At 42.1% G+C, this 24,286-nt stretch overlaps 1 pseudogene; it reads right to left on the bottom strand.

Moving 5' to 3' along the window:
- The window catches only part of LOC107820705 (stearoyl-[acyl-carrier-protein] 9-desaturase 6, chloroplastic-like), a 106,062-nt pseudogene that overhangs the window by 58,543 nt on the left and 23,233 nt on the right, over positions 1-24,286 (bottom strand).

The following is a 24,286-nucleotide window of genomic DNA, read 5'->3' as shown; positions in this document are numbered from 1 at the left end:
ACGTGAACGCGAGGTTCCTCTAGCGAACGCGAAGCACACCAGGCCAAACCATCGCGAACGCGATCCATTTTACGCAAACGCGAAGAACAACCACACTTGCCTCACCAGTAACCCTTCGCGAATGCGGTGCCTCCTTCGCGAACGCGAAGGTTATATTCCAGCAGCCCTCAATTTTCTCTACGTGAACGCAGGAATACCTTCGCGAATGCGTAGAAGGAAACCAGACACCAGCAGACGGCAGTACAGAAATAGCCCGAAATGATTCGAAACCACCCCGAAACACACCCGAGGCCCCCGGGACCTTAACCAATTATACCAACATGTCCCAAAACACAGTACCCAGTAAGTGCCAAGCCTAACCTCGGTCGAGTAGTGACGAGGTTAGGTCAGGGACCTACTGGTAAATATATAATAAAACAAGATATAGTGTAATAACGGAATAAAATAAACACTGAAATTTAACAATAATGAAATCATAGGAGGTAACAGCTCAGTACACAAAAACACAACAGGGGATCTCCCGAGATACCGTCTCATATTCTCAAAGGTAAATGTGTAGTACAGGGGGATCTCCCGAAATACCGTTCCGTAGTCCCAAAGTAAATATGCAGTACAGGATGATCTTCCGGAATACCATTTCGTAGTCCCAAAGTAAATATGCAGTACAAGGGGATCTCCCGGAATACCGTTCCATATTCCCAAAGTAAATATGCAGTACAAGAGGATCTCCCGGAATACCGTTCTGTAGTCCCAAAGTAAATATGCGCGTAGTCTCAAAGTAAATATGCAATATAGGGGGATCTCCAGGAATACCGTTCCATAGTCCCAAAGTAAATATACAGCGAAAAAAATAGAATTCAATAGTTGCGGCATGAAATTCTACAGTTCAAACTAAGTACCAATTTAGAAAAGACAGGTAAATTCACTAAACATGATGCACGTAGTTCAAGTAAATAGTTAAGGCAAGTAGGCATGCTATTCTAATCTAGCAGGATACTACACATGCTGATGAAACTCAAATAAGAAGGAAAATCGGGTCATTACTTAGTAGAAAATCAGGTTTTTACACAATTAGCCCGTGTACGTATTCGTCTGGACAAGATAGTTTTTTTCATGTACCTTCAGCTGTCTGGACGCGTAGGCAATCACCCTACCATCCTGCATCAACACAGCACTGAGACCCATCCGCAATGCATCACAATATACAATATAAGACCCCAAACCTGTAGGCAATACCTATACCGGGGCTGTAGTCAAAGGTGTCTTGAGATATTGAAAGATCTCCTCACATTCCTCTGTCCACCTGAACAGAGCACCTTTCTGGGTCAGCCTGGTCATAGGTGCTGCAATAGATGAGAAACCCTCTACAAATCGGCGGTAATACCCCGTCAAACCAAGAAAACTTTGGATCTCTATAGTTGAGGACGGTCTGGGCCAACTCTGCACTGCTTCAATCTTCTTTGGATCCACCTGGATCCCATCACTCGATACTATATGACCAAAGAATTCCACTGAGTCTAGCCAAAACTTTTATTTTGAAAATTTTGCATATAATTTCTTTTCTCTCAAAGTGTGGAGCACAGTCCTCAGGTGTTCCTCATGATCTTCCCGAGTCCGGGAGTATAACAGAATGTCGTCAATAAACACAATGACGAATGAGTCAAGGTAAGGCCGGAACACACTGTGCATCAAGTGCATAAAAGTTGTTGGGGCATTGGTCAGCCCAAAAGACATAACAAGAAACTCATAGTGACCATACCAAGTCCTGAAGGCAGTCTTCGGGATATCTGGCTCCCGAATCTTCAACTGATGATATCCTGAACGTAAGTCAATCTTGGAGAACACTCTTGCACCCTGTAATTGATCAAAAAAGTCATCAATACGAGGCAATGGATATATGTTCTTCACTGTGACTTTGTCCAACTGGTGATAATCAATACACATCCGCATAGAACCATCCTTCTTATTCACAAATAAGACAGGAGCATCCTAAGGTGACACACTGGGCCGAATAAAGCCCTTATCAAGCAATTCTTGTAACTACACCTTCTCAACTATTCGTTGAGCTTTAAGAAATGAAATAACTCTGATGTGAGTATACTCTAAGGTACCTCTCCACTCTAATTGCAGTAAACTTGGCATAGCCAGCGTCACGGTCTTAGCATGACAATCAAGAATAGCATAATGGAGTGACACCCTGTCCATGCCCAAAATAATATCAAAGTCCCCCATGCTGAGCAATAATAAATTCGATCTGGTCTCAAAACCACTAAGAGTAATCAAACACGACTGATACACGTGGTCCACAACAAGAGAATCTCCTACAGGAGTAGACACATGAACAGGGGAACTCAAAGAATCTCGAGATACGCCCAAATACGTGGCAAAATAAGAGGACACATAAAAATATATAGAGCATGGGTCAAATAATACCGACGCATCTCTATGACAGACCGAGACAATACCTGTAATGACAGAATTAGAAGTGACTGCCTCTCTACGAGAAGGAAGGGCATAATATATGGCCTAGCCTCTCCCTCTAGGGCGACCTATACCTCTCCGACCTCCACCTCGGGCTAGCTGAGTAGGTAGGGTGGCAGCTGGTGCTCTAATCATAGCCTGAGGACCCGGTGGAGCACGTTGTGGCTGAAAGGTCTGTGGAGGTGCACCCCTCCTAGATCTGGGGCAATCCCTTACCATATAGCGAGTGTCGCCACACTCAAAACAAGATCTGGGAGGGCGTGGCTATTATGGCTGGCTCGGGCCAGATCTGCTGGACTGGATGCTAAGAACACCTCGTGCATGAGACACACTGGATACTGGCGGTGCATAATAAGGCTCCTGGGATCTAGAAGGATCTGGAACACCACTGGTTGCTGGAAGAGGTGAATGAATGGGGTGACTCACATAACCCCTACCATGGCGAGCTGCTGGGACACAAGCTCCAGAATAATAACCAGTCTCTCGAGACCTCTTGGCCTCTCTCTCCTCTCTATTCCGGGCAAGCATGCCCTCCAATCTCCTAGCAATACTCACAACCTGCTGATAAGAAATATCCATATCCAACTCCATGGCCATACTAATCCGGATGCTGGGGTGGAGTCCCTCAATGAACCGTCGAACCCTCTCTCGAACTATGGCAACCAAGGCCGGTGCATGTCGGGTCAAATCACTAAAACGGACTGCATACTCTATCACACTCATAACACCCTGGCGCGGCTACTCAAACTCCGCGCGCCATGAGTCCCTGAGGCTCTGAGGGATATACTTTCTCAAAAACAAGTCCGAGAACTGAGTCCATGTAAGTGAAGTTGCCTCAACCGGACTACTTAACTCATAAGCACGCCACCACTGATAGGCTGCTCCTCTAAGTTGGAATGTAGTAAAAGAAACCCACTCGTCTCCGCTACGCCCATGGTACGGAGAATACGATGACACTTCTACAGAAAACCCTGACCATCATCTGTAGCCAATCTGCTGAAGGTAGGTGGGTGGTATTTCTTGTACCTCTCAAGTTTGAGTTGCTCCACCTCAGAAGATGCCACCTTAACCTCGGGCTGAGCTGGAGCTACCAGCTGCATTGGTACAATCTCTGGAACCTGGTCGACCTGAACACGCTGCTCTGGAGTACCGGCGATGGGAGTCTGTGCTCCTCCCCCGGTCTGAGATGTGGCAGCAGCAAGTGGAATCAATCCAACCTGACCTAAGGTGCTGAACATGCTCAGAAACTGGGCTATAGTCTCATAGAGGGCTGGTGCAGAATTAGATACCTCAGGTGTCTGCCCTCCAGCTGGAGATACTGGGGGCACCTCTATAGCAGCTCGTGCGGGTGCTCTGGCTGCACCACATGGACATCCTCGGCCTCTACCCCAGCCTCGGGTGCCTGTTCATCATATCCGCTTGTACGTGTCCTCACCATCTATGAGAGAATAGAATACAGAAGTTTAGAATTCTTGAAGTCAACAATTTTCGCACGACAAGGAATCAAAGTAGTGAAATTTTCCCAACAGTTCCATAATCTCCTGAAGATAAGTACAGACGTCTCCGTACCGATCCGCGAGACTCTAATAAACCTATTTGTGACTCATGACACCTATGAACCTAGAGCTCTGATACCAACTTGGCACGAAACAAATTCCCCTTCATGTAACGTCGTGACGACACCTAGTCTCTATAACAAGGTAAGCCTAACATGTGTGGAATAATGAAATGAAAACATAATTTAACAACTAACTGGGAACCATGCCTTTTGGCATGTACAATAACTAACTATACAAAAATACACAACAATACCAAAACCCGAAACATCGTGAATCACAAACTACAGAAGGAAAATCTAGTGTCTCTATACATCAGAGTCTAACAAAGAAAAAATATAGAAGATAATGGACATGAGAAAGAGTAGACGGGCACTCTGAGGTCTGCGGACGCGGCAGATATACCTTGAAGTCTCCAAAGCTGTTTCGACTCACTGATAGTGCGGCTGATAAGGAGTACCTGAATCTGCACACAAAAAACATGTGCAGGGAGTAGCATGAGTACACCACAATCGGTGCCCAGTAAGTGCCAAGCCACCTCGGTCGAGTAGTGATGAGGTCAGGTCAGGGCTCTACTGGTAAATATATAATAAAACAAGATAGAGTGTAATACCGCAATAAAATAAAAGCTGAAATTTATCAACAATGAAATCATAGGAGGTAACAGCTCAATACACAGAAACACAAACAGGGGATCTCCCGAGATACCGTCTCGTAGTCCCAAACATAAATGTGCAGTACCGAGGGATCTCCCGGAATACCGGTCCGTAGTTCTAAAGTAAATATGTAGTACAGGAGGATCTCCCAGAATACCGTTTCATAGTCCCAAAGTAAATATGCAGTACAGGGAGATCTCATTGAATATAGTTCCTTAGTCCCAAAGTTAATATGCAGTACAGAAGGCTCTCCCGGAATACCGTTCCGTAATCCCAAAGTAAATATGCAGTACAGGGAGATCTCCCAGAATACTGTTCTGTAGTCCCAAAGTAAATATGCAGTATAGGAGGATCTCCCGGAATACTGTTCCGTAGTCCCAAGGTAAATATGCAATACAGGGGGATCTCCAGGAATACCGTTTTATAGTCTTAAAGTAAATATGCAGTACAGGAGGATCTCCTGGTATACCTTTTGGTAGTCCCAAAGTAAATATGCATACATGTAGATCTCCCGGAATACCGTTCCGTAGTCCCAAAGTAAATATGCAGCGAAAATAATAGAATTCAATAGTTACGGCACGAAATTCTACAATTCAACCTAAGTATCAGTTAAAGAAACATAGGTAAATTCACTAAATATATTGCACGTAATTCAAGTAAATAGTTAAGGCAAGTAGGGATGATATTCTAATCTAGCAGGATACTACACATGCTGATGAAACTCAAATAAGAAGGAAAATCGGGTTTTTACTTAGTAGAAAATCGTGTTTTTACACAATTATCTTGTGTACGTATTCGTCACCTCACGCACACAGCACTCATATATCAAAAACAGTACAAATCCTACGGGGGGTTTCCCCCACACAAGGTTAGGTAATCCACTTACCTCGAACCAAGCTTAATCAATCTGTAAGAATGCCTTTCCTACAAATATCCGGCTCCGAATGGCCCGAATCTAGCCAAAGAAATTACATATCATAAATACAACCATAATAGACTCATCTAATTAATTAAATCAATACTTTAACAAAAAAATCCGAAATTCTCCCTAAAAGATCGACACAGGCCCACGTCTCAGAATCAGGTAAAATTCACAAAATCCGAAAGCCCATTCACTCAGGAGTCTAACCATATCAAATTTACTAAAATCCGACACCAAATGGTCTTTCAAATCAGCAATTCAAACTTTCCAAATGCCTAGTCTCAAACTCCCAAATTCCACCTTAAATACACACTAACTAGGTGGAAAAGTAAATGAGGAAGCAAGATTATTGATCAAAATAAGCACAAGGGATTTACCTCAAGAAATCTCTTGAAAATGCTCTCAAAAATTGCCCTAAACCGAGTTTGCAAAGTCCAAAATGACAAAAATCGCGAAGCCCTTCGGTTTTAAGCACTGCCCAGGTATTTCCGCACTTGCGGAGCCTGGGATCGCACCAGCAGGTGCACTTGTGCTAAAAATGTGTGCATCTGCACAAATCACTTACCTCCCTCTACCTCCGCACCTGCGATAAAGGGCCGCACCTGTGCGTGCGCGCCTGCGGAAATCCTTTGCACTTCTGCGCTCTAACTTCGCATCTGTGATTCCTCTCTCGCATCTGCGGGCATCGCAGATGCGAAACTAACCTCGCACCTGCGATCCCATCTCAGGCTGACCAAATTCGCTTCTGCGCCAATTTGCTCGAACCTACGGGCAGCCTTGCGCAGGTGCGATTACAGCAGAATTAGCACCAAAACAATCTTCCAAGTCCAAAAATGATCTGATAATCATCCGAAACTCACCCAAGGCCCCCCGGGACCTCAACCAAACATACCCACAAGTCCTAAAAGACCATACAAACTTAGTCGAGCCTTTAAACCACATCAAAAAATTCTAAAATCACAAATCATCCTCCGATTCAAACTAAAAGAACTTGAAACTTCCAAATTCGACAACCTATGCCGAAACCAACCAAACCACGTCCGATTGCCCACATATTTTGCACACAAGTCATATTCAATATTACAGACCAACTCCTAACTTTCGTAATCGGAATACGACCCCGATATCAAAATTTCCACAACCGGTCCAAATATCCAAAATTCGACTTTCGCCATTTCAAGCCTAAATAAGCTACAGACCTCCAAAACACAATTCGGGAACGCTCCTAAGTCCAAAATCATCCAATGGAACTAACAGAACACGACCCGTTTAAGGGACTAAGTGTCCCAAAACACTCCAAAAAACAAAATGAAACCTCTCGGAAAGTCACAATAGCAGAAATAAATATGGAAGAAGCAGTTAAATAGGGGTCGATGCTATAACTCTCAAAACGACCGGCCGGTTCGTTACACTGATATATCATAATATAGCTGAAAAGCACAAAAGGAAGCATAAATGGGTAAAACGAGGCTATAACTCTCGAAATGACCGACCATGTCATTACATCCTCCCCCTGGAGTCTCAAATAAGTGTAGATATCTGCTCTGCATCTCCCACTCGGTCTCCCAGGTGGCCTCCTCCACAGGCTGACCTCTCCACTGCACCTTCACTGAAGTTATATCCTTTGACCTCAACTTCCGAATCTGCCGATCCAAAATGGCCACCGGCTCCACATTATAAGTCTTATCACCCTCCAACTGAACCGTGCTGAAGTCCAAAACATGGGACGGATCACCAACATACTTTCGGAGCATAGAAACATGAAACATTGGATGCACACTCGACAAGCTGGGTGGCAAGGCAAGCTTATAAGCCACCTCCCCTATCCTCTGCAGCACCTCAAAAGGCCCAATAAACCAGGGGCTCAACTTGCCCCTCTTCCCAAACCTCATTACACCCTTCATGGGTGATACCTTCAGCAAAACCTTCTCCCCAACCATAAAAGACACATCACGGCCCTTCCCGTCCTCGTAGTTCTTCTGCCTAGACTACGCCGTGTGAAGCCGCTCCTGAATAATCTTGGACAAAGTCTGTACCCAAGAGCCTAGCCTTACCCGGCACAAACCATCCTCCTCCCATATAAAGCCTCATACGGAGCCATCTGAATGCTTGACTGATAACTGTTATTATATGCAAACTCCGCGAGCGGCAGAAACTGATCCCACGAACCCCTAAAGTCAATGACACAAGTGCGTAATATGTCCTTCAATATCTGAATAGTGCGCTCGGACTGCCCATCCGTCTGAGGCTGAAAAGTTATGCTCAAATTAACCTAAGTACCCAACTCTCGCTGCACAGCCCTTCAAACTTATGATGTAAACTGAGTGCCCCTATCTGAAATGATGAAAACTGGGACACCATGCAGGCGAACAATCTCTCGGATGTAAATCTCAGTCAACCGCTCTGAAGAGTAAGTAGTGCCAACTGGAATGAAGTGCGCGGACTTGGTCAGCCAATCCACAATAACCCAAATAGCATCGAACTTCCTCGAAGTCCATGGGAGCCCAACTACAAAGTCCATGGTGATCCGATCCCACTTCCACTTTGGGATCTCTAACCTCTGAAGCAAGCCACCCGGTCTCTAATGTTCATACTTAACCTGTTGACATTTGAGACACTGAGCCACAAACCCAACTATATCCGCCTTCATCTGCCTCCACCAATAGTGCTGCCTCAAATCCTGGTACATCTTCGTGGCACCCGAATGGATGGAATACCGCAAGTTGTGGGCCTCCTCAAGAATCAATTCCCTGAGCCTATCTACATCGGGCACATATATTCGGTCCTGCATCCTCAACACGCCATCATCACTAATAGTCACATCTCTGGCATCACCTCGCTGGACTTTGTCCTGAAGAACGAGCAAGTGGGGTCATCATATTGACGTTCCCTGATACGGTCATAAAGAGAAGACCTGGAGACCACACAAGCCAATACCCGACCCGGCTCTGAAATATCCAATCTAACAAGCTGGCTAGTTAAGTCCTAAACATCCAATGCCAAGGGTCTCTCTACTGCTGGAAGATACGCTAAACTCCCCAAACTCTCCGCCCGGATGACTCAAAGCATCGGTCACCACATTGGCCTTCCCCGGATGGTACAAAATAGTGATATCGTAGTCCTTAAGAAGCTCTAATCATCTCTGCTAATGCAAGTTAAGATCCTTCTGCTTAAACAGATGCTGCAAACTCCGGTGGTCAGTATAGATCTCAAAATGAACCCCATACAAATAATGATGCCAAATCTTCAAAGCGTGAACAATGGCTGCTAACTCAAGATCATGGACAGGATAGTTCTTCTCATGGGTCTTTAACTGGCGCGAGGCATACGCAATCACCCTACCCTCCTGCATCAGAACACATCCAATACCTACCCTCGAGTCATCACAATACACGGTGTAAGAACTTGAAGCTGATGGCAGAACTAACACTGGAGCTGCGATCAAAGCAGTCTTGAGCTTCCAAAAGCTCTCCTCACACTCATCCGACCACCTAAATGGAGCACCCTTTTGGGGCCAATTTGGTCAAGGGAGATGCAATAGATGAAAATCCCTCCACAAAGCGACGGTAATAGCCCGCCAAACCAAGGAAGCTCCTAATCTCCGTGGCTGAGGACAGTCTAGGCCAACTCTGCACCACCTTTATCTTTTTCGGATCCACCTGAATACCCTCACTGGACACCACGTGCCCCAAGAATGCTACTGAATCGAGCCAAAACTCACACTTGGAGAACTTTGCATAAAGCTTGTCCTCCCTTAATCTTTGTAATACAATCCTCAGATACTGAGCATGCTCCTCCTGGCTACGAGAGTACACCAGGATGTCATCAATGAATACAATAACGAATTAGTCCAAATAGGGCTGGAATACATTGTTCATCAAATGCATGAACACTGCTGGGGCATTGGTCAGCCCAAATGACATCACTAAGAACTTATAATGGCCATATCGGGTCCTGAAAGCGGTCTTAAGAATATCCAAATCCTGAATCTTCAGCTGGTGATAACCGGACCTCAAATCAATCTTGAAGAACACCCTCGCTCCCCGAAGCTGGTCAAATAAATCATCAATACGAGATAAAGGATACTTGTTCTTGACCGGTGCAGCCCAAGGGGAGACACTAGGCCGAATAAACCCCTTATCAAGGAGTTCCTGAAGTTGTCCTTTCAACTCCTTCAACTCCTCCGGTGCCATACGATACGGTGGGATAGAAATGGGCTGAGTGTACGGCACCAAATCAATACCAAAGTCAATATCCCTATTAGACGGCATGCCCGGCAGGTCCGTAGGAAACACATCCAGAAAATCACGTACCACCGGAACAGAATCAATGGTAGGAGCCTCTGCACAAACATCCCTCACAAATGTCAAATAAGATAGGCAACCCTTCTCAACCATACGTTGAGCCTTCAAATATGAAATCACCCTACTAAGTACATAATCTAGAGAACCGCTCCACTCAACCCTCGGAAATCCCAGCATCGCCAATATCACGGTCTTTGCATGACAATCTAGAACAGCATGACATGGAGATAACCAATACATACCCAATATCACATCAAATTCAACCATACTGAGTAGCAAAAGGTCCACTTAGGTCTTTAGAACCCCCAATAGACACCATACATGACCGATACACGCGGTCCATAATAATAGTATCGCCTACCAGAGTAGATACATGAACAAACGAGACTAGAGACTCATGGGGCATATCCAGAAAATGAATGAAATTCGAGGAAACATATGAATAAGTGGAACCAGGGTCAAATAATACAGAGATATCTCTGTGACAAACTGAGACAATACCTGTAATCACAGCATGTGAAGCAATAGCATCTGGTCTTGCAGGGAGGGCATAGAAACGGGCCTGGCCACCCCCTGATCTGCCTCCCGCTCTAGGGAGACCCCTAGCTGACTGACCTCCACCCCGAGCTGACTGGGTGGGTGGTGAAGTAACTGGTGCTGAAGGCGAAGGCTGACTCCTCTGCTGAGATAGACCTCTATAACGACGAGGACACTGCCTCCACATATGCACAAACTCCCCACACTCAAAACAACTCCCTGGTGCTGGTGGAGGGGACTGAAGGGAGCCCCGAGCATCGGGATAACTGGTAGAAGCCTGGCATAGAGAAGCCCTGAACTGATGGAGCACGGGACGAACTCTGGGCTAGAATGGCACTGAGTGATGAGTGGCCCTGATGAGAACTGTGAGAACCATGGCCCGATAATGCACCACGGTGAACTGGGTGGGCTGGCTGAGCATGCCTGAATGGACGACCTCTGTCATGCTGGAACTAACCCCCATAAGGAGCACCACTAAATCCTCCATATCCTCAAGGCCTCTTGGCCTCCCTCTCAATCCTCTCCTGACCGTGAACTATCTCAATCTGCCGAGCAATGTCGACAACCTCATCAAAAATAGCACCAGACACCCTCTCTCTGGTCATAAGCAACTGTAGCTGAAAAGTGAGACCATCAATAAACCTCATGATCCTCTCCCTGTCTGTGGGAACCAACCAGATAGTATGATGGGCTAACTCCGAGAATCACATCTCATACTGCGTCACAGACATATCACCCTGGCAAAGCTGCTCAAACTGTCTGTGCAGCTCCTCTCTGTGGGACTGTGGCACAAACTTCTCCAAAAAGACCACGGAGAACTGCTGCCAAGTAAGGGGTGCTGCGCCAACTAGACTATGCCTCTTGTAAGTCTCCCACCATCTGAGTGCAACCCCAGAAAACTAAAAAGTAGTGAATGAGACCCCACAAGTCTCCAGAATACCAGTTGTATAGAGTATCCTCTGACACCTGTCCAAGAAGTCTCGAGCATCCTCTCTCTCTGTGCCACTGAAAGGTGAAGGCTGGAGTCTCCCAAACCTCTCCAACCTACGCTAATCATCCTCAAGCATAGCAGGAACCACATAGTCCTGAGCTTCTGCAACCAGCTGGGCTAGTGGTGCCCCCAGTGTTTGGAGTCCCTGAACAACTTGCTCGGGTGTGCGAGCGGTGGGAGTCTGAGAGTGTCCCCCGGCCTGAGAAGTGGTTGCGGCCGTCGAGATAGAGACCGCCTGAACAAAGCTGGTACACGCTGTCAGAATTTGAGTTAGGGCCTCATGAAGGCCTAGAATCACAATAGGCACAGGTGGTGCCTAAGCTGGTGCATTAACAACTGGAATTTGATGCTGATTTGGGGCAACTGGTGGGTCTGCATGTACTGCCCCAGCTTCTGCGCGGGTTGCACCTCTACCCCTACCACGGCCTCGGCCTCTTGCGGCCCTGGCTGGTGGTATCGGTGGCTGGTCCTCCTGTCCGGTAGTGTGAGTCCTCACCATCTGTGAGAGAATGAAACAACAGATGTTCAGTTACCAGAATCAATAGATTTGCACGACAAGAATTCAAGTATGTGAGATTACCTAAAGGTTCTGCAGCCTCTCAAAGATAAGTACAGACATCTCCGTATCGATCCGCAAGACTCTACTAAACCTGCTCATGACTCGTGAGACCTATGTAACCTAGGATCCGATACCAACTTATCACGACCCTAAACTCAACCCTATCTTGATGGCGCCTATTGATGGTACTAGGCCAACCGACTCCCACAATACTACAACAATTCATTCACAGATATGCCAAAAAGCGTCTTGTATAGCAAAATTTCGTAAAAGAAACAAGGGTTGAACTCAAAAATAGAAATGCGAAATGAAAAGCCCCAAACATCGGGATGTTACTGAGTCATGAACAACTACTAAAAACTGGTCTGACAACAATAAGACTAACATAGTCTGGGAAAAATCCAAAATACAACTAAAGGGGAGATAAAGAAGGACAAAATAGGGTTGCAATCGTCGGGCAGCCACCTTGCTAACTCCAATGATCAGCTACAGGAATATCAGCAGCTGCTACCGTGTCCAAAAATGCCTGGATCTGCACACAAGGTGCAGGGAATAACGTGAGTATACCAACTCAGTAAATAACAGAAATAAATAAAGGTTGAGAAGTAGTGATGAGCTAAATTCATGTATCGTTCATATCACAAAAATTTAGTAAAGTGTGGCATGCTTTGTAACTAGAATTTTAGTCAAATCAGCTTGTTTAAATCAAATTCAAGTAAATCAATTAGAAATATCTTTCAACAGTTCTCAAACAAGGACTCAAAGCAACTATGAGCATGGATGATGAAATCATATACTGCCCTTCGGGCTAAAATCACTCAGTCCTCCCAATCACTCCAACCTCACAATCACTCATGCCTCACAATCATTCATGCCTCACAATCGCTCAGCACTCGGCACTAGCACTCAGTAGGTACCTGCGCTCACTAGGGGTGTTCAGACTCCGGAGGGGCTCCTACAGCACAAGCGCTATAATCTGCACAGACAACACACGTGCTACACGGACAACTCACATGCTATAATATCATATCAGAATCCGCACGGACAATTCACGTGTTGATGTACAATACCTCACAAATAAGCCCTCGGCCTCACTCAGTCATAAACCTCTCCAGTCTTTCGGGCTCTCAGAAATCAAAGAAATCGGCCCAAACAACATTAACATGATGCAACAAATAGAATAACACAGACTGAGCTATGATGTAAGAATACATGAACATGACTAAGTGCGAGATATCAACTAAAGTAGTGAGAGGATAGCAAGAAACGACCTCTAAGGGTCCAAACAATACTGGCATAAGGCCTATACATGGTATCTAGCATGATTTATACTAAGTCTTTCTAAAACACATAAGGAGGATATAGCTACAATAGGTTGTTCAACTTTACAGCTGCTACAAGACGGACTAAGTCACAATCCTTAACGGTGCACGCCCACACGCCCGTCACCTAGCATGTGCGTCACCTCCAAATAGTCACATGACACATAAATCCGGGGTTTCATACCCTCGGAATCCGACGAAAGTCACAAAACCCGAAAGCCCATTCACTCACTAGTCTAACCATACCAAATTTACTCAAGTCCGACAACAAAATCTCCTTCAAAACCTCAAAATTCCATCTCAGGAACTCTTCCACTTTTCCCCCAACTTTTCACCACAAATCACAATTTGGATGATAAAAATCAAGATATAATCATGGAATTTGACCAAATTCATGTGAGAAACACTTACCCCAATCAACTCCCTAAATATCCTTTCAAATATTGCCTAAATCCGTGGTCTCTAGCTCAAAATATGAAAAATGGGTTCAAAAACTCGATTTTAAAATTTAACACTGCTGCCCAGATTTCCTTCTTCGCGAACGCGGAAGTACCCTCGCGTTTGCAAAGCACAACTGCCTCTGACTAGAAATCCCTTCTACACAAATGCGATCTACCACTCGCGAACGCGAACCTTTACTGAACCTTCTCTTCACGAACGCGACCTTACCCTCGCGAACGCGTAGACCAAATGAATAGTGTCCCTAGCTGCCTTTTCTCTTCTTCGCGAACGCGTTACTCATCTCGCGTCCGCGATGCACTCTACTCCTAAACATTCGCGAACGCGTCCCTTACTTCGCGAATGCGAAGAACAATTCATACTCATTCTCCAGATCCTCTTCGCGAATACGAGACCTACCTCGCGAACGCGTAAGAGGAAACCAGCAATAGCAAAAACCAGCAGATCAGCTATCTCTCAAAGGCCATAATTGGTCCGTTATATGCCCGAAACTCACCCGAGAACCTCGGGACCTCAACCAAATATACCAACATGTCCCATAACATCATACGAACTTAGTCGAACCTTCAAATCACTCAAAACAATATCAAAATATCAAATTACCCCCGGATTCAAGCCTAAGAACTTCTAAACTTCCGAATTCCACCAACGATGCCGAAACCTACCAAACCACATCCGAATGACCTCATATTTTTCACAAAAGTCAGAAATAACAACACGAACTTACTCCAACTTCCGAAAATCCAATCCGACCATGATATTAAAATTTCCACAGCCGGCCAAAATTGCCAAAATTCTAACTTTCGCCAATTCAAACTTAATTCTACCACGGGCCTCCAAATCACATTCCGAACGCGCTCCTAAGTACAAAATCACCTAACAGAGCTAACGGAACCATCAAAATTAAAATATGAGGTTGTTTACACATAAGTCAATGTCCGGTTGACTTTTCCAACTTAAGTTCTACTTTAGAGACTAAGTATCTCAATTTACTCTAAAACCACTCCGGACCCGAATCAAGTAACCCGATATATCATAATATAGCTGAAAAGCACAAAAGGAAGTAGAAATGGGGAAAATGGGGCTATAACTCTTAAAACGACCGGCCAGGTCATTACAGATCACTGTCTACAGTGATTGTTTCTTCAGTAGTTTTAACTACTTGTTTGAAACCTAATTTTTCAAAGGTTCCTAATTAGTATATAACCTTAGGTTGGATCCTGGGAATTGTCCATTTATTAAGCAAGTCTAATTATTGGGGCAATTCATATTCTTCTTTTCTACTATTTTTAACAGTAGCTTTTTTCCTAATGATATTCATTAAGAAGGGAAGTGTTACACTTAGCACCTATCTCTACAGTGTTAACTGGCTCTGATACCAATGTATTACAGGATCGCTTTCAATGGAACTTCAGGAACGGATTACAAGAACATCAGTCCTGGCTAGTTATAATCTCAACAGTAGATCCTAAACCACGATCCTCCTTACAACCCTTTCATGCCTCACCCATGGCTTAATAGGTCTACTAAGGACCATTCTTAACTAGGGTATACTGTTCAAATTAATAACTGCCTGGGCTATTTAGTTCTTAACCTAGAGCAACATTGGGGTGATATAATAAACCATTAATAAAAAATATGCTAACAAAATAAACTAGTATGACTAAGTTTAACACTTTAGTATTTAGCCTTTCATTTAGGCTAAATAATTACTTATATTATATTAACTATGAGAACAGAAAAAATACCTGAGACCGCCGGATTGTGGCCAAATGACCTTTTCTGTTTTTTATTACGAAATACAAAGAGATTTACAAGAGGACTTTTAGAGAGAGGGAGGGTTGTACGTAGGGAGAGGGAAAAACATTTGGCTAGAAGCCTGCCTTCCTAAATGACTAATGACTCTTTATATAATAGAGTTTCTTAACTAAAAAACAAAAACTAAAAAGCTAAAAGGCAGACAAATGGCCGACAAAGAAAAAGAAAAAGTAAAAAGTAATCAACTTTTCGAAAGTTAATTCCTCTGCTCCCATATACTTTATTAAAGTTTTGGGTACCATAACTTTATTAAAGTTTTTCTGTTTTTATTACCCCAATAATTCACTGGTGGGGTCTTCAGTCTTCTTCATGCTTTGTCTTTTCCTTTATTGTCTTTTCTGTTTTTATTACCCCAATGACTAACTCTTTTTCTTCTTGAAATTCCCCTGCTATGACTTCTTCGGTTTCCATGGTATGGCCAGTTGATGCCATTGAAATATCATCTAATATTTCTATTTCTAGATTCTTCATTAAATCTTTCTTTACTTCTTGCATATAAGAAGCCAACATTTCTGATTTTGTCATGGTTCCTTTCTTCATCTGCAGTTGTCTTGCTAACTGTTTGAAAGGACTTATATCTTCTATAAATTTTGTATTATTTTCCTTTTGGATGTTGTATTCTTCCAAAGTTTGTTGGATATTATCCATAATTTCTTGGCTAAACATTTTGCCTTAGGGATCTTTTTGGAGTAATTTAGTCCAGAATTTTGTAAAAAAAATTCTATTTAAGCAAGGGAATCCTTCTGTAGTATGATTGACTTCTACATCCCATTTTAGGATCCATGGGATATAAAATTCTATAAAGAAATACATTGTTGCCATACCTGGGAAGAATATATCTTTTTTTGCATATTAATTATTTTAGGAGATATTTCTACCCATTGAGTGTATAAACTCTTGAATTGTTCTGGTAGTATTTCTAAAGATGGACCGTATAAAATCCACCAATTATTAAACCAATTTGGGATTTGTTGTTCATACATATTTGAACAGAGTTTTATAAACCAAGAATGCTTTCTATTAGAATTTTCATATAAAAGGACTTTATGAAAACCTTCTATATAATCCCAGTAATTAAATTTCATTGGAACTTTTTATTCCGGGTGGATATAATCCCTTTCTTTAAATGTCTAATTCCCCATTCTTCTGGAACTATGATTCTTTTTATTATAATTTTTGAAAAATTATAAACCCTTTTTGTATTAGCCGGGTAAAAATGTTGAATTTTAACTGAACCCACTGAAGTCAGGGCAAGTTCATAATGCATTCTATACTTGTATGAAAGTGTAGCATATGATGTTGTATCAAAATACCTTGTCATAAGTTGCCAAGGATTTTCTTTCCATTTTAAATCAGAATATTCAAGGAGAGTTTTTAACTCTTTCTTTTTGTTTTGATTATAAACCTCAATTATTTCATGACTATCCTCTGTTTGAGCTGAGGAATAGGAAGGACTGCTGGTATTACCTTGCTTGGATTTTATAAAATCCAGGAATTCTTTATACATGGGATGATTCGTATTAATTCCTGAAGAACTTGCAATATCAGCATTTATTAGCTGCTAGTTTCCCATTTGGGCAATTACCCTTCCTCTTTCATAGGAGGTGCTTCTCTTCCTCTTCCCCTTCCTCGGGAAAACTTAAACTGTGGCCTCATTATTTGCACAATTTATAATAAACTTATTAGTTTAGGTATTCTCTAGTGAGAAAATCATGAAGATTATTATCTGATCCTTTTCTATAAACTATATCGAAATCAAAAGGGCCTAGTAATGCTTGCCATCTTGCAAATATTTATTTTGATACATCATGTTTAAAATCTTTATTAAAAATAAATTTAGCTTCTCGGCAATCAGTTCTTATTAAGAAATTTTGATTATATAAATCAGTCTGGAATTTCATAACACATTTTACTATAGCAAGGATTTTCTTAGCTACAGCAGCATAATTCTTTGGGGAATTTTTTTATTTTTCCTGTAACGACCCGGCCGGTCGTTTTAAGTATTACAACCTCGTTCCCCCATTTACTACTCAATTTATGCCTTACATTTGCTACATGACTTGCCGGGGGTAATTGGTTCGGGTCTAGTGAGGTTTTGGAACACTTAGTTCCAAGGTTTAGAATTTAAGTTGAAAGGTTAACCGGATGTTGACTTATGTGTAACGACCCCGAAACATTTTTGCTAAGGAAATTAAGGTTTTGTGGTGCCGAGGTAGGTCAATTTGTAGTGTCGGCTCGAACTTTTTGGGTTGAACAATGCACTGATGTATAAAGAAAAATATTTGCCAGAAAAGGGTCATTTCTGCGACCACTATGCGGTCGCAGAATCACTCTGCGGACCGCATAATGGCCGCAGAGTGGATCAGGAAAGGGGCAAGATTTGAGAAAAATATGTGGTGCATTATGCGACCGAAGGCCTGTTCTGCGGTGCATTATGCGACCGCAGAACAGGTATGCAGGCTGCATAATGATCGCAGATCAGGTCAGTCACGCCTAGTTTTGGCGGCCAAATTATGCGGCCGTTATGCAGACAGCATATGTCTTATGTGATCACATAACTGCGTTAGGGCTTCCATTCATTCTAATTTTTTACCCGACCCAACTTTGATTTATAGCCCTTTAAGCTCATTTTTTAGCGAAAATCTGACATTTTAGAGAGAGGTGAGAGCATTTTAGAGAGATAAAGTGAAGACTTAGTCATTTATCCATCAATTCTTGTTCAAGGTTTGAAGATTTCACAAGGATCTTGCTAGGGCTTCAAAGAGGTAAGAATTTCTTTCCCCCAATTCTTCAATTTCGGGTTTGGAGTAAAGATGAATAATTAAAAGTATGATTCTTGGGTGTTAGAGTATTATTTATACATACATATACCAGTAAGGTTTATGGAAGGATTATTGAGTTCAAATGGGTAAAGATTGGGTTGAAAATGGCAGAAATCTTCAAAGACTTTAATTGAAGAATTGAGGATCGAGTTGATGTTGGAATTTGGTGAACTTTGTATGGTTGGACTCGTGGTTGTATGGGCGTTCATAATTTGTAACTTTTGTCGGGTTCCGATATGTGCGCCCCATGGGAAATATCTGAGTTAATTTCGAATTTTATTAAAAAATTAGTATTTCCTTATGGAATTAATTACAATATTGGTATTGACTGAATCGAATTAATTGTGGTTAGATACGAGGCTTTACGAGACCAATTCCCGTGGCAAGGGCATAGCGAAATAAAGAGTTACATGGTTTGAGGTAAGTAGCAGTTTTAAATTTAGTCCTGAGGGTATGAAACCCCGGATTTTGTGTTATGTGATTGGTTTTGAGGTGACGCACATACTAGATGACGGCCGTGTGGGCGTGCACCGTAGGAATTGTGACTTGGTCAAATTCCATAGAATTGTGTAGTTGAATTATCTGTTAATATACGTACATTCCCTGCGCATTAGAGAAAATTGAGCTGAGACTCGTATTAAAAATCATGCTTAGACATATGTTGTTGTTATAGGTACCCAGTGGGGTCATTTCTATGGTTGAATTATATGCTTAAATTGCAATTTCACACTCAGTCATGTTCATTGATTTCATATCATATCTCAGTCTCTGTTGCTATTTATCGATACATCATATTATCATTTTTGGGCTGATTTTCATGACATTTTGAGCCCGAAAGACTGGAGAGGTTGATGACTGAGTGAGGCCGAGGGCCTAATTGTGAGGATTTTTTGGGATCAAGTTGCGCGCCATATCATGTTTGATTGTTATATTCCATGATTGGCTTGATATAGCGCTTGGGCTGAAGGAGCCCCTTCGGAGTCTGTACACACCCCCAATGAGCGCAGGCACCTACTGAGTACGAGTGCTGAGTGCGAGTGTGAGTGCCGAGAGCCTGTCACTACCCAAAATCCAACTAGTCGTGATGGCATCTAGCCCAACCCGCTAGGTAAGCCAACTTTCAATTATCCAATTCCAATAATAACTATTAAAGCAATTTAAGTGAATAAAGATCCTAATCTTATACAATCCCCAAGAACCGGTAGTACAAATCATGAGCTTCTAAGAATAGAGTATACAAAGCGTAAATAAAATAAATACATAGTCTGTTTGAATAATACATAAACAGAGCTTTTATAAATCTAAGGCTACCCTGAACAAGAGGTTGCTACAACAGGAACACAGGTACATCTTCAAGTCCCGCAACTATCGAGCACAGCAACAACAGCAGCTAACATCTGCACGCAATGTACAGAAGTGTAGTATCAGTACAACCGACCCCATGTACTAGGTAAGTAACAAACCTAGCCGTAGATTGAAAGTAGTGACTAGCTTCTACCAAGGTCGGGTCCACAACCAATAGTCCACAACAATCCATAACAACATAAAGCAAATAATACCAGAAATAAATCAGAGATACAATGCTAAGCCAAATCATGATTTCAAAAATAATAGTTCTTCCTTTCAGATACATCAGTGAAAACCCAAATTGTTTGGCGAAGTTGCCAAAAATATGAATAGTTTGAAAACAATAAATTTCTCCCAAAATCTTTTCAATAATAAATAATATGTTTCATTTTCCTTCTGGATAACCCATATAAAACAAATGCATCACTATGCCCATCTGTCAAAAATGTGTGAAAATCATGAATGATGTGATGCAGTACAACATGAGGAAATACATCTCTATGCCTGTATGTCATGTGTGCATGCCAATGCGATGCAACTCAGTGATAAAATCATAAACAGCCCCTCGGGCAGAACATCACTCATATACAGTCCCTCGGGAAAACCTCACAGTCACTCATGCCACTCGGGCATACCTCATAATCACTCTTGCCACTCGGGCATACCTCACAATCACTCATGCCTCACAGTCACTCAGCACTCGGCACTCGCACTCAGTAGGTACCTGCGCTCACTAGGGGTGTGTACAGAGTCCGGAGGGGCTCCTTCAGCCCAAGCGCTATAATCTGCACGGATAATTAACGTGCTATAATAATAAAGTATGCTGCAGGCGGGCAGTCCCGATCCACAGTCATCCTCACAATCAGGCCCTCGACCTCACTCAGTCATCAATCTCTCCAGTCTCTCGGGCTCACAATGTCATGAAAAATAGCCCCAAAAATAATTATATGATGTATCAATAAATAACAATAGAGACTGAGATATGATATGCAATGAAATGAATGTGACTGATTATGAATTTTCAATTTATAATAAATAATTCACAGCAATATGACCTTTAGGGGTCCCAATAATACTGGCACATAGCCTCAACATGATTTTTAATATGCTTTTCAGCTCAATAGCTTTAACTCATAAAACTGCATGAAAAATGGCAAGATTATTTAACTACAAATTCCACAGAAATAATTATGTCACAATTTCTATAGTGCACGCCCACACGCCTGTCACCTAGCATGTGCGTCGCCTCCCAACAATTTACGAAATACATATATTCATGAACCCTCAACTCCAAAATTAGAAGAGTTACTTACCTCGAACAAGCCAAATCCAATGTCGAGCAAGCTAAGCAATGCTCCAGAAATTCCATTCTGCGCGTATCAACTTCCAAACGGCTCGAATCTAGTAACAATTAATTTGATTCAGCCTACAAAAATTATAGGAATTAATTTCATATCAAAATACTAATAATTTCCAAAAATCCGAAATTGCGCCCCAAAAAGACCTGTGGGGCCCATGTCTCGAAATCCGATGAATCTCACAAAATACAAAAATCCATCTAATTACAAGTTCAACCATACTAATTTCACTCAAATCCGACTCCAAATCGGTATTCAAACTTGAAAAATTCGTTTTGTGACATTATAGAAATTTTCTTCTATTTCTCTTGAAGATTCAATAATTTTACACCAAAAATGAAGATTAATTTATAGAATATAATCACAAGGGAGTTAAGAACACTTACCCCAAGTTGTGTGGAAACTTTCCTCTCCACAATCGCCCAACCCGAGCTCCAAAATCCAAAAATGGGTGAAGATGTCGAACCCTCGAATTTAAGGTTCTGTCCCAACGATTTCCGCATCTGCGGACAAGGGGCTGCACCTGCGACCCTCGCTTCTGCGGACAAAATTACGCGCCTGCGGAACAGCCGGCCTTCTCAAATCTCGCATCTGCGGCGCCTTCTCGCATCTGCGGGCTCGCAGATGCGCATTCCCCTTCGCACCTGCGTTTGCCCTACGCCAGCCCCAGTCCGCATCTGCGCCAACACCTTCACACCTGCGGCCTCGCAGATACGGAAGATTCCTCGCACCTGCGAGCATTGCCCAGTTCCACACTTTGCCGATTCTACGACTGATTTCGCGCACATGCGATCACACCAGTAGGCAGCAGATCCAGCATTTCCTTAAGTTCAAATTTGATCTGTTAACCATATGAAGCTCACTTTAGCCCCTCGGGACCCCGTCCGAACATACAAACAAGTCTCATAACATAACACGGACCTACTCAAGGCCTCAAAACCTACATAACAACATTGAAACGACGAATCACACCTAAATTCGAATCATCAAAACTCCATTCTGGGGTCGTTTACACATAAGTCGACATCCGGTCACTATTTTAACTTAAGCTTTAAACATTAGAACTAAGTGTTCCAATTCATTCCAAAACCTCATTGGACCTGAACTAATTACACCGGCTAGTCACACAATAAATATAAAGTATAATTTGAGAAGAAAACGGAGAACTGAGGTTGTAATACTCAAAACGACCGGCTGGGTCGTTACATTCTCCCCCACTTAAACATACGTTCGTCCTCGAACGTGCCAAGAGTTGTTTCCAAGCCATCAAATCACTGTTTCATCTCACCACACACATACCAGGGGTGAACCCATGTCACCCTATTCCATATAAGCTTGACAACACAATACAATTGAAAATCATTAATTTAACCTTAGCCCAAAAATCTTGGAGTTTAATTTTCAACCTTTAGAATTTCTTTCAAGACACAAATCTCACATTTACACACCGTATAAGTCCGAACAAGTTGCATCGAGCTATAATCATAACCACGGACATAATCAACAAACGTATTACACAACTCGCATGCTCGTAGCACCATTCCTGATCGCAGTGACTACTCCAAAACCAACCACATATTAGTATTAAACCCATATCGAACCAAACCTCATCCCAAAACCTTCATACACTGTTGATAATAAAAGAAACACCCGAAATTTCATGACCACTCACCAGATCAACAAGTCACGGAGCTCTCTCGCCCCAACCAGAACCGTAATCACTTTCTGAGTCGACTTTCAAAGTAGCATGATCACTGTCTGCAGTGATTGTTTCTTCAGTAGTTTTAACTACTTGTTTGAAACCTAATTTTTCAAAGGTTCCTAATTGGTATATAACCTTAGGTTGGATCCTAATTAACACTGTAGAGATATGTGCTAAGTTTAACACTTCTCTTCTTAATGAATATCATTAGGAAAAAGGCTACTGTTAAAAATAGTAGAAAAGAAAGAATAAGAATTGCCCCAACAATTAGACTTGCTTAATTATAATAAGAAGAAGAATAACAACAACAACAACAACAACAACAACAATATAAACTTTCAGTTAAATTTTGTTGCGACTTGCAACCCGATCCCACATTATAAACTTCCAATTAATTCTGTTGCGGCGTGCAACCCGAACCCACAATATAAACTTTCAATTAATTCTGTTGTATCGTGCGACCCGCTCCTCAACAATATAAATTAACAACACTTATACATAAGACTACTTCAATAAATTTTATAATTAATATGAAACTATAAGGCAACAAGGTATACAACAATTATATTTTATGCATGAATCAAATAGGGACAAGTAACAAATAAGTGTAGAATCAGGGATGAGATAGGTAGTTTAATATATGAAATACTAAATGTCAAGTAGCAACTATGACACAAAAGTCAAATAAGTAGGTAGCAATTAAGGCATGAAATCAAGGCATAATAGTAAGCAATGAAAATAAGAGAATCAATTAATATAATAATTAATTCATGAAATAAGGTAATTAGTGAAATACGTAAAAACATGGAAACAAGCAATTTGACGACGTATAGACACTCGTTACCTCGTCTATATGCCGGTACACATGAAATTCACGTAACACATAGTTCAAGGGTTCTATTCCCTCAAGTCAAGGTTAACCACAACACTTACCTTGCTTCGCAATTCAAGTGATCACTCGACCACGGCCTTTTCTTTCGAATTAGTCTCCAAATCAATTAAACCTAGAAATTTATTGGCCAACAATTCAATTGGAGCTTTAGAAATTATTTACAAATCAAAAGAGACTTAATTTAAGTCATTTTCGGAAAAGTCAATCGAAAGTCAACGTGGGGCCCACTTTTCGAAACCCGACAAAAATTTACGGAATCCGAATACCCGTTCCGATACGAGTTCAACCATACAAAAATTATCGAATTCCGACATCGTATCGCCTTTCAAATCTTCATTTTTCTTTTTTGGAAAATTTTACAACCCCCCCCCCCCCATTTTCTTCCATTCAATTCACTAATTAATGATGTAAATAAGTATGAAATCATGAAATATAATCAATTTAGGATAAATAGCACTTACCCAGTTCAAACTCGTGAAAACTCCCTTTGAAATCGCCCAAATCCGAGACTTAAAACTCAAAATTGAGCAAAAACGTTAAACTCCCGAATTTTAAGCAAT

The sequence above is a fragment of the Nicotiana tabacum genome, chromosome 12, assembly GCF_000715075.1.
Source record: "Nicotiana tabacum cultivar K326 chromosome 12, ASM71507v2, whole genome shotgun sequence".
Taxonomy (NCBI): domain Eukaryota; kingdom Viridiplantae; phylum Streptophyta; class Magnoliopsida; order Solanales; family Solanaceae; genus Nicotiana; species Nicotiana tabacum.
This window is presented reverse-complemented; position numbering and strand designations above follow the sequence as displayed.